General features: G+C 37.1%; 1 long non-coding RNA gene across 3 annotated transcripts in view; it reads right to left on the reverse strand.

Moving 5' to 3' along the window:
- The window catches only part of LOC105866156 (uncharacterized), a 94028-nt gene that overhangs the window by 32493 nt on the left and 43698 nt on the right, over window positions 1-17837 (reverse strand). Inside the window, exon 5 of one of the 3 annotated variants that reach the window (XR_012916048.1) lies at window positions 14343-15967. The exons of the other annotated variants lie outside the window; for them this stretch is intronic. This is a non-coding gene — a long non-coding RNA (uncharacterized LOC105866156). Of the gene's footprint in view, window positions 1-14342; window positions 15968-17837 lie in introns of those variants that run through there. 3 annotated transcript variants of the gene reach the window in all.

Below are 17837 nucleotides of genomic sequence, written 5' to 3' on the forward strand. Positions count from 1 at the left end.
TGCATCTTTATGCTACAAAGTTCTGTGAGTTTTGACAAATGCATACTGTCATATATCCATTACAGTATAATACCAAATAGTTCCACTGACCCCCCAAATCTCCTGTAGTTCACCTATTCAGGCACTAATCTATTTACCATCTGTATAATTTTTGCCTTTTCCAGACTGACATATAATTAGAATCATACAATATGTAATGTTTTCAGACTGCTTTTTTTCACTTAACAATATGCATTTAAGATTAGTTCTCGTCTTTGTGTGGCTTAACCATTTGTTTTCATCACCGAATAGCATTCCATTATATAGAAGTATCACAGTTTGTTTGTTTTTTGGACTTTAGCCATTCTAATAGTTGTGTAATGGTTTCATATTGTTATCTTCATTTGCAATTCCCTAATGACAAAATATGAGTATCCTTTCACATGCTAATTTGCCATCTGTATTAGTCTGCTCAGGCTACCATAACAAAATGCCAAAGACTGAGTGGGTCAAACAGCATAATTTATTTTCTATGGTTCTGGAGGCTGGAAGTCAATGATCAAAGTTCAGGCCGATTCAGTTTCTGATGAGGGCTCTCTTCCTGGATTGCAGATGTCTGCCTTGTCACTAAGTCCTCACATGGCCTTTCCTCAGTATGTGCACATGGAGAAATAAAGAGCAAACTCTTTGGTGTCTCTTCTTATTAAGTCACCAATCTTACTGCATCAGGGACCCATTCCTATGAACTCAGTCAAACCTAACCACCTCTGTACAGGCCCTATCTCTATATATAGTCACATTGGGTGGTCAGGACTTCAACATATGGATTTAGGAAGGACACAATTCAGTCTATAGCACTATCAGCATATCTTCTTTTCTGAAAAGTCTGTTAAGATCTTTTCTTCATTTTTATTGGCTTATTTGGCTTCTTATTGCTGAGTTTTAGGGGTTCTTTGTATATTTGGGACACAAGTCCTTTATCAAATATATGTTTTACAAATATGTTCTCCTAATCTGTGGCTTGTCTTTTAATTTTTTTAATGATACATTTTACAGAGCATAAGGTTTTCATTTTAATGAAATCCAACATCACTTTTTTCTTCATGGGTCAAACTTTTGGTGTTGTATCAAAAAACTAATTGCCAAAGCCAAGGTCACCCAGATGTTTCCTATGTTATCTTCTAGAAGTTTTATAGTTTTGTGTTTTATATTTAGCTATATGGCCCATTTCACATAATTTTTGTGAAAAGTCTAAAGTCTGTGTTTAGGTTCATTTTTTTTGTATATGTACATTCCATATTTTAGCACCATGTATTAAAAGAACTATACTTTTTCCATTGAATTACCTTTACTTCTTTGTCAAAGATCAGTTTTTAGAATTATTATTTTTATATATTTTATTTCTATATTATATTTTATATTTATATTTTATTTGTATAAGTCTATTTATGGGCCCTCTATGTTGTTTCATTTATCTATGTGCCTATTCTTTTGGCAAAACCATATTGTCTTGATTACTGTTATAGAAAGTCTTAAAATTGAAGAGGGTTAGTCCTTCAACTTTATTCTTCTTCAGTCTTGTGTTGGTTTTTCCAGATCTTTGCCTATTCCATATAAACTCTAGAAACAGGTTACTGACATCTACAAAATAAACTGCTGGGATTTTGATTTGGATTGCATTGGATCTATAGGTCATTTTCGGTAAAAATTGACATCTTAAAAATATTGAGACAGAGAATCAAGATTGCTGCTTAGGCAAAGGTAGCATGTGCCTCCTTCACGAAGAGGAACCAGAATAGTAGGCAGATTCTCACATTTCAAACAGATCATCTAGGAGAGAACACTAGGATTCACCAGGGAAATGACTGGAAGCACCAAAAGTGGGTGAGGAGCTGCTGGGGGAAGTGTCATCCACTTGCATTTTGGTCTCACTGCAGCTCATAGCGGGGTATTGGGAATTGTCCTAGGTGTACGTAAGAGAGCCGGGGCTCCTCTTTGTCTCTCTTCAGCTAGGCAGGGCTGCATCAGCCCAAATTCAGGGTTCAGGGCAACTTGCACAGCCAGGGCCTGGCTCACAGCCAGGAGAACCTCCTGGATGTAGTAAAACAGTAAGAGCAAAGCCCCCAGGGCTCCACTCAAAAAGACAAGCTTTTACTATCTTGGCTACAAGAGAACCTCCCAATCCACAAAGGTCTCAGGTTTAATGCAGGGAGCTACTTGGAGATTGCACAGAGACATTGTTCCAGAAAGGGAACTCGTGGAATCCCACAGGCATCCAAGCCTAGAGCATCTTGAGCCAGGCACCATTCTGAGAGCCTAGATAAAAGAGAACCTCGAGCATGCCTCAAGCCACTACGTGGCTCTGAAGAGGGACAGAGGAGGCCAGGCACTCCCGTGCACTCCTGGGAAGGTTTTCGCTACCCTGCTGTGGGCTGCATTTGAGACTGAGATGTGAGCGGACAGGATTTTCCACAGTTTCTCGAACACACTGCCTGCCTGGCTGGGGCCCCAGCCTTTCCTGTCACGGGCCCAAGGCGCCATTTTGTGAGTTAAACACTGGGTGGAGTTTGGGCTTTGATGTGGCTGCAGCCCCTGCCTAGCTGAGGAGGGGCAGGGAAAGTACCCTTTCTAGCATGCATCTGGAACACTGCCTACTATCCTACAGCTGGCAGCTGTGGGACCAAACCTCGAGCAAAATGCACTTCCCACAGTTTCTTACCATCATTGCCTGCCTAAGAAAGGCCACACCCTCTCTGGCCACAGGCCCAGGGCACCATTTTGAAAGTCTGAAGCCAGGCAGCATCCCACCCTCTGACTGAATTTGGGCTGATGCAGCCCTGCCTAGCTGAAGAGAGACAAAGAGGAGCCCAGGCTCTCCTACGTACACCTAGGACAATTCCCAATACCCCGCTATGAGCTGCAGTGAGACCAAAATGCAAGTGGATGACACTTCCCCCAGCAGCTTGCCCACAATGTCTGCATAGAAGGGGCCCCACCATCTCTGGTCACAGGCCCAAGGTACCATTTTGCAAATTTGAAGCTGGGTAGTACCCTGCCCTTGGGCTAAGATTAGGCTGTCACAGCTGCAGCCCCATCCAACTGAGGGATAGGGGAGCCAAAGTTTTCCTACCTACTCCTAGGACAATTCCCACCACCCTGCTACAAAACAAACAGAACAAACTAAGAACCCACCCCCTCTTGTCTACAGGGGATACATTCCAAGAGCTCTAGTGGATGCCCAAAACTGCAGATAGGAAGGAACCCTATGCCTTTTCATCAGCAGACAAATCTTCTCGAGTAAGTTTTATATTTTTCAGTCCAACCATATTTCTGAATCTCTGTAACCATCCCTTACTTGCAATAAATGGCTTGATGTCACTTGTTTCAGAGAAACCCTTGCTGAAGTCCTCGTATAGGCTCAATGCTTTCTGGTGCAACACATTGATGTCAATTGGAACACATTTTCTGTTCATATCTTCTATCTACAAATTCAATACTCTTTCCATCTTAACTAAGTACTTTTCACACACCATGGCTATAACTTTTGAAATTTGTGATGCTACCGCAAAACTAGCATGAATTTCTTTTCCCTTTCTCACAATTTCTTGGAGAGAAGTTTCATTCTTACCATAGATCTTAGCAACCTCAGTATATGGTTTTTTACTTTCCCTATTAAGTCAAGAATTTTCACCTTTTCACTTAAAGGAAACACTTTATGGCTTCTGTTTGGCATACTCAAATTGCCAGCATTACTACTCATGTGTGTTGGTACCATTATTAAGTCAAATAAGGGTTAGTTGAACACAAGCACAGCGATACTGCAATAGTCAATCTTATAACCAAAATGGCTACTAAGTGACTAAAGAGTAGATAGCAATATACAGTGTGGATATCACTCTGGACCAAAGGGATGATTTGTGCTCGGGAATGGAGTCAAACTGTGGATAAGGGAGGACTATTGTAGCTGTAAGTGCTAGAAGTTTCAAATTCCTCTACTGTCCTTGTTTTTGTCTCCCCTGTTGTTTTAGTGTTTCCCTAAGAATTCTTTTTTTTTTTTTTTTTAACAGAGAGGGTCTCACTGTGTTACCCAGGCTGGAGTGCAGTAGTGTGATCACAGCTCACTTCAACCTTGAACTCCTAGGCTCAAGCAATCTTCCTATCTCAGCCTCCCAAGTAGCTGGGACTACAGGTGTGTGCCACTACACCCAACTACTTTTTAAATTTTTTGTATAGACAGTGGCCCACTATGTTGCATATGCTGCTCTGGAACTTCTGGCCTCAAGCCATACTCCCACCTCAGCCTCACAAAGTTCTGGGATTACAGGTGTGAGCCATCACCCCTGGCTAGGAATTCTTTCTTAACTAGTCTATGACATGCACCAATTTCAGCTATAATTCAATGCTTTTATAATGGGATCCTGTTGCTGTGGTGGCATGAGAAAGCGTTCCATCATCTTGGGGTTCAATCTCAATATTGTAGTGGGCCTGTGTCTCTGGACTATGACCTTAAGTGTTTTTTTTAAATTTTTCCTCTCTTAGATGAGACAAAAAAGCTCGAAGTGGCTGGATTCACAGATATGTCCTTCCTCTTAGCTAGGAAAAAGCTCTGGTAAAGTATTTTCCCCTGGATGGTAAGCCCTTTCTATGGAGAATGCGTTGAGTATATTTGACAATGTTTACTCTTCCCTTCTTACTGCCAGAGCCATGAAGGGGTGGGTTTTTCTTGGATCTTCATAATGAGAACTTGGTGGGGATCCTGAACGTAAAACACACAAAATTGTGGGTGGCCCACTAAGAATGTGGCCACCAGGAGTTTCTTACACTTATACTAGTCCACACTCAGCCTCTAGTAATTGGTCAAAATTATCATTTATGTGTTTCTGCAAGTTTATGGCTCCTGTGGCCTCTACTCCAGGTAAACAGTATCTCTGTGACTGTCTAGATTGACCTATCTCTCCAGATTTTGGGGTTTGGTTTGCCCTGTGACCTCAATTCTGTAATGGGTCTAAGAAAAGTTGATTTTCAGTTTGTTCAGATTTTTCTTGTAAGTTTGGGGGTGATGAATTCCAAGTTGTTTGTATATTGGACCAGCAACTGGAAGTTTAAATATTTTTTTCTATGCAATCATATGAATACACCTATTTTTTCTTTTGATATATTTTCTAATATATTTTATATTCGTATTTTTCCATTTAACATTATATGATAAATAATTACGCATTATTAAAATTTTGCAACATGATTTTAGATAGTCTTTCAGTAAAATAAAAGTGAAATTATTAAAAAATTGCAAGGAAATATAGGTGGGCATTTATTTGATTTCAGGGTTGGAAGACCCCTTCTAAGTATAAAAGCAAAAGCAGGTAGGACTTGAGAAAAGTTAAAAAGTAAGAAAAAGGCTGGGCGCAGTGGCTCATGCCTGTAATCCTAGCACTCTGGAGGCCGAGGCAGGCAGATTGCTCAAGGTCAGGAGTCTGAAACCAGCCTGAGCAAGAGCAAGACCTTGTCTCTACTAAAGATAGAAAGAAATTAATTGGCCAAATAATAATATATATAGAAAAAATTAGCTGGGCATGGTGGTGCATGCCTGTAGTCCCAGCTACTCAGGAGGCTGAGGCAGGAGGATGGCTTGAGCCCAGGAGTTTGGGGTTGCTGTGAGCTAGGCTGACGCCAGGACACTCTAGCCCGGGCAACAGAGTGAGACTCTGTCTCAAAAAAAAAGTAAGAAAAGGCAGAATCCATAAAGAAATATTTAGATGTTTATATGGAAAATAAATGAACACCAAACTTAGGATAAAATATTGCAACACATATACAATAGACCATGGATAAATAAGGGGATTTTTTTCAATAAACTATGAATGAAAAATGTAAAATACATATTAAAAAAAAGACAACTCATTCACACACCCCAACACAGCAGAATCACAAGGAATGATCAGTAGCTAAAAAATACATTAAACTTCATGAGTATTAACAATACAAAATGTAAATTAAGGAGGGAGGCCTTTTATTGAATGTCACTGAGCTTTTTGTATTTGAAGACATAAATGTATTCTTATTCAAAATATACCTTTTAAATGCTAATAAAACAACTATTGGATATCATTTTTCATTTATGTAGAAAATATTTAAATAATAAATTTTTACAGAAAAGGGCCTCAAAAATCGCTTGTGCAAATGCAAATTGGCACAACCTTTCTTGGGGAACATTTAGCCATAATTATCAAATGTATTATTCAAAATGTTCATACTCTGGTCCAGCACTTTCGTAAGGACTAATAAATCCCAAAGAAATCATTAAATAAGTACACTAACATGTACATATAAAGAAGTGTGTTATAGCACTGCAAAAATTACATGTGTACATGTTCACAATAGGAGATTGGTTGAATGATCATGGTAGCTCCATATATTTAAATACTATAGTCATTAAGCATGATCGTGAGGGTTTATATTTATTTATATGAGTAGCAAACTCTGTGGGCTGCCTAAGTATCTATTCCCACTCATGGGAATAGGGGGCAATCCCTAATTAGTCTAACACAATCATTGTAATCTCAGTCCTTTTTTTTTTCCTAAGGCAGGGTCTCACTCTATTGCCCAGCCTGGAGTGCAGTGGCATGATCATAGCTCACTGCAGCCTCAAATTCCTGGGCCCAAGCAATCCTCCTGCCTCAGTCTCCCAAGTAGCTGGGACTATAGGCGTGTGCCATTAGGCCTGGCTAATTTTATTATTGTTTGTAAAGATGGAGTCTCACTATGCTGCTTAGGCTAGTCTTAAATTTCTGGCCTTAAGTGATCCTTCCAAAGTGGTGGGATTACAGGCATGAGCCACTCACTGCACCTAGCCCTCACTCCTTTTAATAATGGTAGATTTAGTTGCGGTCATGTGATCCACTTCTGGCCAATAAGACATTGTGGGAGATCTGATGGGTGTGCTTTGGGATAGGCTTTTCTGTCATTAAAAAAGGAACATAGGGAGAAACAACCTACCTTCATCCACTAGGCACTGTTATATCATGTGTATGTGACACCTGGAATTATCTTGTCCTTCTTTTGACCATCAGGGAAGCTAGACAAAGGCAATGTTAGAAAGCTGAGATGTCTGCCCAGGTATGTTGGCCCATGCTTGTAATCCTAGCACTTTGGGAGAGCGAGGCAGGAGGATTGCTTGAGGCCAGGAGTTTGTATAAAAAATAAAAGAATTAGCCAAGCATGGTGATGCATGCCTGTAGTCCCAGCTACTCGGGAGGAACAGGCAGGAGGATTGCCTGAACCCAGGAGTTTGATGTTGCAGTGAGCTCTAACAATACCACTGCACTCTAGCCCAGGTAACAGGGTGAGACCCTATCTCAAAAAACAAAAACAGGCTGGTGTGGTGGCTCATGCCTGTAATCCTAGCACTCTGGGAGGCCAAGGCTGGTGGATCGCTCAAGGTCAGGAGTTTGAGACCAGCTTGAACAAGAGCGAGACCCAGTCTCTACTAAAAATAGAAAGAAATTAGCTGGACAAGAAATTAGGCTGAGGCAGAAGGATTGCTTGAGCCCAGGAGTTTGAGGTTGCTGTGAGCTAGGCTGACGCCATGGCACTCTAGCCTGGGCAAAAGAGCGAGACTCTGTCTCAAAAAAAAAAAAAAAGTCAAAAAACAATAGATGCTGGTATGGATGCAGAGAGAAAGGAACACTTATATACTGTTGGTGGGACTGCAAATTAGTACGACCTCTATGGACAGTAGTATGGAGATTCCTTAAAAAAAAAAAAAAAGTAGACCTACCATTCAATCCAGCAATCCCACTCCTGGATATCTACCCAAAGGAAATGAAGTCATTTTATCAAAAAGACACCTACACTTGAATGTTTATCACAGCACAATTCACAATTGCAAAGATGTGGAATCAACTTAAGTGCCCATTTATTCATGAGTGAATAAAGAAAATATGGTATATATATACCATGGAATACTACTCAGCCGTAAGAAGGAATGAAATAATGTCATTTGTAGCAACTTAAATGGAACTGGAAACCATTATCCTAAGTGAAGTATCTCAGAAATGGAAAACCAAACACTGTATGTTCTCACTAATAAGTGGGAGCTAAACAATAAGTACACACAGGCACAAAGCAATAGATATGAGAAACCCAAAAAGGGGTAGGTTGGGAGAGAGGTATGGGATAAAAACTAACCTATTGGGTACAGTGAACACTATTCTGGTGATGGACACACAAAGAGACCTGACTTAGGTATTATGCAAGTTATCTATACAATAGAAATACTTGTATCCCCTTAATATTTTGAAATAAAAACAAAAAAAATTAAAAATCCAGGGTAACAAAGCAGCATGCATATGATTTAATTTTTAAGAATATGTGTGTGTGTGTGTATATATCATATGAAAAAGTTTATTATTAGCATGACTTTAGTAGTACTGTGACCATAAAGCCAAACTAACACTAATATGATATACAGAATTTAGTTGGATGTCTTATAAATATCTATGAGAATTTTGGCCTGGCTAGTCAGAATAAAAATTGAAAATAATAAAGAATTCTCTCTACATAAATTATATTATAAATCATAAAATCATCTACCTAAATCATATTATAAAGTTGATAGAAGTTAAAAATTAGATAAGGATGTGAAGTATATAACACTGAGATATTAGAGCCAGATAGGAAGACATTAAAATGTTTTGAAAGAAGCGAAAAAATCAACACAAACAGTGAATAAAAGAAAATTACCTCATTCTTATTAGGAATTACAGACATCTTTGAGTAGAATGGACGAAAAAAATATATATATAAATAGATAATGGTCTCTTTAGCTTCAGAATAACCAACCTTTTGTACATGGAGTCCCTATTGTTTTCTAGACTATAAAGAATGGCAGAAGTTGTCTTTCGAAATCATCGTAAAAATCAAATGAGCCTGGTTAAAAGTTCTAGATGACAAAGCAACCCTAATCCCCTGAAATGGAAACCTCAAATGTGTTTCTTTTCCTAGAAACGAGGGAAAATACAAAATTAAGTATTAAAAATAAAGTAAATTAAGCCCATAACATATTTGTATACACTTGGTATTTAAAATATTTGTATTTTTTGAGAATTTGGCATATGAAAGAAACCAACATTCTATATGATTCGCATATAGAATGTGTGATTTCAAAGTTAAAACTATAAGACAGTTACTAAGTTTGTTACATACTAAAGTGTTTAAGATAATATTTGCAATCCACATGCTTAATTTCAATAAAATAGAATTATTTAGATATGTGGGAAGAATTTCTTGCAGAAAATGTGTTTGAAAGGCTTGCAGAGAAAATAAAATGCATTCAATATATGTTTATCATATATATTTAATGTGTACAACATGATATTTTGATACACATGTACATAGTGAAATGATTACTATAGTAAATGAAGCTTAAAATATGCATGGGAGTTTAGATCATTAGATTTATGAATAAAATCATAAGATTTATCAGCTGAACTTAAAATCTAAGTTTCAAAATTTCCAATTAAGCAAATAACTGCAAATTGTCTTATCTATGCCCAGAAAGATACTTTTAAGGACATCCACATCTCATATTGACAGTTTGGAAGGAAATGAACTAAAATATTGTCAGTAGTTACAGGTGAGGCACTTTTTCTTCTTCTCTTTATCTGTATTTCATAATTTATCCTTTATATATATTACTTTTATAATAATTTATAATAAAAATTATAGCAATAGTTAGTATATTATCATGTGTCCAAATAAAGCATTCCTAGTCCTGATACCAAGGTAACTGAATGAACGTTAGATTAGGGAAAAATCTTAACCTAATATAAGGATTAAAGAAAGGGTTCATTGACAGAGAAACAAACTCACTCTTCTCACAGTCTTCTACTGACATAATAGCCCAGCTCAAGTCAAAAGTATTTGAAGTACTGTCTTTCTACATCATATGGTTGTGAGAATTAAAATATATGATGGATATAAAGCACATAAATTGTAATTTGCACACGGTAAGGGTTAAAATATAGTGTTAGTTATCATCATTATTATTATACCATGGATGTATGATTTAGTAGTTTATACACCTGTTGTTTAATTCTAACATATATTAAAAAATAAAAATACCACTCTAGTCAAAATTTATAAATATTCCAAGAAAAACACCACTTGTGAACCTATTAGTTCTACAAGCTCCACTTAATATAATAGTGAGTAAGCTCTGGGGTCTCCTAGAGAGAATAAAAATGCATGCTGATAAACCTCATCATGAATAATTAGATGAAAGTAAGCTTCTTTACTTCTTGAATGTTTCATGTTTATTACAAGAACCTTCCACAACAGGTTTCAGCAGAGATCTGCATACAGTCACTTGAATGAAAATCATACTTATCTATTACTTCCATTATCATCTAGCCTGGCACCAGATCCCACAGGAAGCAAAAGGTTAGAATTTGCCTGAAGTACAATTATCAAAATTTCATAGGCAACCATTCAGTACTTAGCAGAGACTCTGTGTACTAAGTAAAATATCTGCTAGGTTTGAATATTTAAGTTGCTTCTCAGTTTTCAAGGAACATACTGAGATCTAGAACTTTTTAGTTTCTAAAAATAGTCCTAAATTCTCAACAGGGAGACTACTGGGTCAACAGATGTGAATAAATTTATAAGTCTTCATTTGTGAATAAATTATTTTTGTCATGATTATGCCAAGTTTGGCTGCTACCATCTACAGGCAAATGTATTAATACTGTTTATACTAAATCATCCCCCAAAACAAGAAGCACATTTTCCTCCTTTGTTAGGAGAAAATTGTAACTAATTGTTTTAATTGTCCACTGGACCACTGCACATGAAAAGATTCTGGATGAACTAATTGCTGTATCTGAAAATATGCAAATCTGGCTAAACCCTCTCTCTAAGTAACAGATGTACCTAATACAGCAAACTCAGGGCTTAGTGGCAAAGATTAGGTTGAAGTTCCTTTGAAACAGATGACAAAGATCAAAACACTGTCAAATATTGAGAACACAGAAATCCCCATAGCAATAATACTTATTAGCCTGGGAAATAATCCTCTAATAGAGGGTTCTGTTAATGTAATTAAATGGTATATAATTAAATGAGATACTCCTTATAAGGAAGTCCTAAGAGGGAGAAGTCAGCCATTGATGAAGCTATAAAGAACAAACAAATTTGACTTAAAGACTACACTATTACTTTTTAGGCACTGGGAGGAAAAAAAAATAGGAAATCATAGAAGTGAATGAAGACTTAGTTACTACGCCAGCATAAGAAAAATCAGATGCTAAAGGAATACTAGTGATTTAAGACAAGGGAAATATTAGGTGTAAGCACCTGTTGGGAAGTTGACGGGATAGCATAAACTCTCACCCTCAGACTTAGTGAGATCAGGTAGCAATAGCTATTAGGACTCTTCATAAATATTCTGGTCCTCTCTCTCCTTCTGGGCACATAGTAGGACTGCATCTATCCACCCCCCTTTGAAGTTATATATGGCCATGTAACTTGCTTTGGTCAAAGAAATTTTAGCAAAAATAACATTTATCAGTTCCCAGCAGAAGCTTCAAGAATAAGTACATGCCTCGCATTCTTTACTTCTTCTCCCAAACCTGGCAAGGCTCCAGAATCGAGGCTTCTCCACCAGCCTAGATTCTGGAGTGAGGAAGACACAGAGCAGACCCTCTAGCCAAACCTCAGTGGACATATAGCATGAATGATAAATAAGTAATTTTTAAATTTAAGCCCCTACGATATGGGAATGAGTTGTTACTGCAAGATAACCAGGTCTACCCACAGAAAACATCAGAAAAAAATGCAGAGAGAAGAGGAGATGTGCTCTTTTGTAAAATGAGTATCTGTAAAAAAAAAAAAAAGAATTTAAGATGACAGCAAAGGTATAAGCATGAGGTACTACAATATACTTATGTATAAATAGATTTATGCAACAAAAATAATAGTAGATGAGAGGAACTTTCTAACAATGTCAGAGCCCTTAAAAGTTAAATATATAACATCAAAAATGAAAAACTCAATAGAAAATTTGAAAAATAAAATTGAGGAAATTTCTCAGGAAGTAGAGCAAAATGAAAAAGAGATGAAACTGATGGGAGAGAAAATATGTTTTTAAATTGTATCCAAGGGATACAATATCTCAATAATATGAGTTCCAGGAAAAAAAAACATAGAAAATGAAGGGGAATAAATGACCACCGAAATAACTCAAGAAAATTTCTCAGAAGTGAAGGACATTAGTTTCCAGATGAAAAACATTTATTGGAGTGGCCAAAACAATGAATGAAATGGGCCTGCTTTTGGAGGTAGAAGAGTGAGCAAGAGTGCCAGTAGTAAGACATGAAATTTTAAAAAACAGTAACAAGGGTCTTGTAGTCCACTGTAAGGATTTTGGTTTTACTCTGAGTAAAATGGGAAGGTATCGTAAGCTGCTTTAAAGCAGAAGTGACATTATCTGACTTCTTTTAAGAGCATCACTGGAGATGGTGTGTAGAAAATAGGGAAGTGTGATAGAATCAGAGAGTGCAGTTAGATATATTGCAATAATCTAGTCAAAAAATGATAGTGTGGCCGGGCGCGGTGGCTCACGCCTGTAATCCTAGCACTCTGGGAGGCCGAGGCGGGCGGATTGCTCGAGGTCAGGAGTTTGAGACCAGCCTGAGCAAGAGCGAGACCCCGTCTCTACTATAAATAAAGAAATTAATTGGCCAACTAATATATACAGAAAAAACTAGCCGGGCATGGTGGCGCATGCCTGTAGTCCCAGCTACTTGGGAGGCTGAGGCAGGAGGATCGCTTGAGCCCAGGAGTTTGAGGTTGCTGTGAGCGAGGCTGACGCCACGGCACTCACTCTAGCCTGGGCAACAAAGCGAGACTCTGTCTCAAAAAAAAAAAAATGATAGTGATTTAGACTAGGGTGGTACTAGGGAAGTTGGTGAGAAGTAGTCACCAACAAACAATAGTAAACACCTCTTAGAATGGTTAAAATTCAGAACACTGACAACACCATGTGCTGGCAGGGATATGGAACAACAGGAACTCCCATTTATTACTGGCAGGAATTCAAAAATGGTACAGCCACTTGTGAAGGCAGTTTGGTAACTTGTAAAACTAAACATAATCTTATCATGATCCAGTAATCACACTCCTTGGTATTTACCCAAATGAGTTGAAAACTCATGTCCACACAAAAATCTGCACACAAATGTTTATAGTAGCTTGATTCATAATTGTCAAAACTTGGAAGCAACCAGATGTCCCTCAAAAGGTGAATGGATAAACAAACTGCATATGCAGCCATATGATAGGTGTTTGTCATTGTAGCCATTATTGTTTCAATTTGGAAATCTCCAATGGCATATGATATTGCACATCATCTTCATATGCTTACTTGCTATCTGTATATTTTCTTTGCTGAGGTGTCTGTTTAGATCTTTTACCCATTTTTAAATTAGGATATTTGTTTTCTTATTGACTGTTTTTTAAGTCACAAGAAATCTAGAGATTAAAATAGACTTAGGAAAAATATTAACCAATACCAAGGTTTAGACATTATTTGGATCGTGACTTTTAAATTTTAAAATTTGAGCACTGACTAAATATTTTAGGAAATATTATTTAATAATGCATGTTTGACAATGATATCATGATTGTGTTTTCTTTTCTTCTTCTTTTTTTTTTTTTTTTTTGAGACCGAGTCGCACTTTGTTGCCAGGCTAGAGTGAGTGCCGTGGCATCAGCCTAGCTCACAGCAACCTCAAACTCCTGGGCTCAAGCGATCCTCCTGCCTCAGCCTCCCGAGTAGCTGGGACTACAGGCATGCGCCACCATGCCCGGCTAATTTTTTCTACATATATTAGTTGGCCAATTAATTTCTTTCTATTTATAGTAGAGATGGGGTCTCACTCTTGCTCAGGCTGGTTTCGAACTCCTGACCTCGAGCAATCCTCCCGCCTCGGCCTCCCAGAGTGCTAGGATTACAGGTGTGAGCCACTGCGCCTGGCCCATGATTGTGTTTTCTTAAGAGTCCTTATATTTTATAGATACATGATCAATATTTATAGGAAAAAAAGATATGGTGCTTGGAATTTGCTTTAAAATAATGTAGGATGAGTCACTTATGAGACATCCACAGTGTAAAAAGAAGAAAAAATAAATAAATAAAAAGAAAATAAAATAATGTAGGATGAGGGCAAGTGGAGTTGCGTAGGAGTATAGATGAAATGTCATTGTTCATTCCTTGAAATTATTGAAATTGGATTGGTAACCAGTATTAAGATGATCATTACAACATTTTCTCTATCTTTGTATATGTCTAAAATTTGCATAATAAAAAGCTTAATAAAAAACAATTAGAGAAAATGTATTAAAATGACACAGATGGGGGGAAGGGGGGCAAGGGCAATATACGTAACCTAAACATTTGTACACCCATAATATGCTGAAATTAAAAAAAAGAAAAAAAATGTCACAGATAAAGACTGAGAGAAAGGGTAGAAAAATTGACCAGTGGAACATAGACAGCCCAGAAGCGGAAACATGCACAGATGTAACTCTGATATATAACATAGGAAGTACTGAAGAACACTAGAGAAAGGAGGGGTTGCTCAGCAAATGGAGCTGGAAAAATTGGTTGTCCATATTTTACATTTGATTTTAGCCAAAGGCTGAGAAGCAATTTTTGACCATATTTTAAAAATGAAAATCCACTCCAGATAGATTAAGAACTTAGATATAAAAGCAAACCTTTAAAACTTTTAGGAGAAGATACAATCAAATATCTTTCTATCCTTGGGGTACAGAAAGATTTCTCAAAAGCCTCAAAAAAGTTCTAACCATAAGAAAATAAAAAGCTAACATAAATTGCATTAAAATCAAGAATTTCCATCTATGAAAAAGTAAATTAAGGAAAATGAAGACAAGCAATCAAGCTAGAAGGTGATATCTGCCATACATTCAATCAATAAAACATTAGCATCAAGAATACATGAAGAACTCCTACAATTCAATAAGAAAAAAAACAAATAACCTAATCGAAAAATGGAGGAAAAAACCAAACAAGTATTTCACAGAAGAGAAAACATGTAAGTCCAATATAATATATGAAATGAGATTCCTTCTTAGTAATCAGAGATAAGCAAATCATGATTAAAATGATATACTATTTTACATACATTTGATTAACAAAATTAATATGATAATTCCAAGTGTGAGAGAGGATTAGGTCAGTGGATTTTTTATACATTGCTGGTAGGATTGTAAATTTATACAACTCCTTTGGAAAACAATTTGACAATATTTTCCAGTGTTGAACACTCACATATATATGAACCAACAATTCCTCTCTTAGGTATATAATCAAAAGAAACTGTTATATATGTAGAAGTCAACAATAAGAAATTCTGTATCATCACTATATGTAAAAGCAAAAACACTCAAAAGAACAAAAACTAATCACAAGAGAATGGATAAACAAAATGTGGTAAATTCACACAATGGAATATCATACAGCAATGTAATGGAATGAACTAGAACTACATGCAGCAACATAGACTGATCATAATAAAATAATGTTATGTGAGAAAACAAAGACCTGGAAAAATAAATTTGGCAGAATACTCTTTATTTACTGGAATATTATATTCAAAAACATGCAAAATTATGCAATATGAATTTTAAGCTTACATACGAGATTTAAAAAAAGAAAAGCAAGGTAACAATAATCAGACAATTCAGGAGAGCAGCTAGCTCTTGGTATGAGGCAAAGGGATACAATGGAGGGGGGAACACATAATAGATGTTAAAGTTATTGTTAATGTTCTAGCACTTGGATTGAGTGGTCGGTTCATTATATTATTTCTTAAAAACTTGAGAAAGAAAAAAGTAGCCTCTGCTATTCAAGAACTCATTGGACACTTGTTAGAAGCTTGCCTGGCACTCACAAGGCCTTGTTATTCTCCTGTAAGACATAAACAACCTAATAAAACACCAAAATCAGCAAAGTTCATTCTGAAACTATGAGAAAGACAAAACAAGACTACTCTGTAAATTTGTCTAAGTACAAAGTCATTGTCTAAAAACAAGGTCATTGTGCAATCCACAAAATATCAAACTTCTTCCTCTCTCAGCTAAAATAAGTGACTCCTACCTCTTTACCAATTACAGCTTGTGCTAGTCAGCACTCCCTATAGGTAAGATATATTGAGATATCCAATCATAGAATAACCTCCACTTCCTAATAGCATTCAATCCAGAGCCCTGCTTCCTTAAACCCTCCACCAGTCAGTATTTTTTAACTATATGTATTTTTAGACATAATGTATACTTAATAGACTACAGTATAAACTTAACTTTTCCTTTCTATTTTTAATTTATATATCGTTGTACATATTTATGGAAGACAGGTGATATTTTGATACATGCACACAATGTGTAGTGATCAAATAAGGGTAATTAGGCCATCTATCACCTGAAATATTTATCATTTCTTTGTGTTGGGAACATTCCAAATCTCTTCTTCTAGCTCTTTGAAAATAGACAATAAATTGTTAACTATAGCCACCCTACAGTGCTATAGAACACCAGAACTCATTTTTGCTATCTAGCTGTAATTCTGTATCCTTTAACCCTGCAGTCCCCAAGTTCACAGCCTGTTAGGGACCAGGCTGAAGAGCTCTGCTCCCTCCACCTTACCTCCCCACCCTGTCAGCAGAAAAACTGTCTTCCAAGAAAGTTAGGAAAATGGTAGGGGGTGAGGGGGTTCACAGGAAAACAGTGGGGAGGGGTGCACAGCAGGAAGTGAGTGGCAGGGTCAGCCAATGAAGCTTCATCTGTATTTACAGCTTCTCCCCATCGCTTGCATTGCTGCCTGAGCTCTGCCACCCCGCACCACTCCATCTGTGGAAAAATTGTCTTCCATGAAACCTGTTCCTGGTGCCAAAAAGGTTGGGGATGGCGGCTAACCTTTCCCTATCTCCCTCTCCTCCCCTTCCCAGCCTCTAGTAACCCCTATTTTACTCTCTACTTCTATGAGATCAACTATTTCAGCTTTCACATATGACTGAGAACATGCACCAACCACATCTTATTAATGTGTAGGAATTATCAGAAGATAGACTATTTTCTGGGTATCAGTGATTCTCAAAGAGGGGGGTGTGGTCCTCTGGATGGGAAGCACTTCATTTAACTCCATGAAATCAGCATATATATCAAAAAAGGTGAAAAAGCTCAAGAAAACAGCAATTTACAATGCTTCATTTCTTCCATTAATAAACTGTGTAACCTTAGGTAAATCAATTAATCCAAATCTACATTTCCATATCTGTAAAATGAGGCTATTGAAATGGTACATATTAGTGAGTGTGTATATTTATGTATATTATAAATATATATTTACAGATGTCAAGCCAGCTATAGTCATGCCTGGTATATCTGGTAACAAAAACATTAACGTACTTTTTTAAAAAGCATGTAATTTCATAAAGAGAATCTCAGCAGTGGCTGTAAAAATAACCTCATGACTCACAGAGAGGCTTAAAAGCCCAACCCCACATTCCTGTTCCTTCTCACAAATAACCCACAACACTTGAGCACAGGTATAAAAAATCCACAGTATTTGCTGGGAGTGGTGGGGAGAAGCCCTGTTCTCCTGTCTTCCTTTCTCTGGGTTGTTTTGTATGGCTAATACTCTGTGAAGGAAGAGAAGTGATACTTTGGGAATCAGGTAGAGAGGAGAACTGAATGCGAAAGAAAGAATAGCCCCAGTTGTCAGTAAAAGTATTCTCATGATTTACAGAAGGGTTTTAGGTGTTGTAATGACTTGCAGGAGC

The sequence above is a fragment of the Microcebus murinus genome, chromosome X (assembly GCF_040939455.1).
Source record: "Microcebus murinus isolate Inina chromosome X, M.murinus_Inina_mat1.0, whole genome shotgun sequence".
NCBI lineage: Eukaryota > Metazoa > Chordata > Mammalia > Primates > Cheirogaleidae > Microcebus > Microcebus murinus.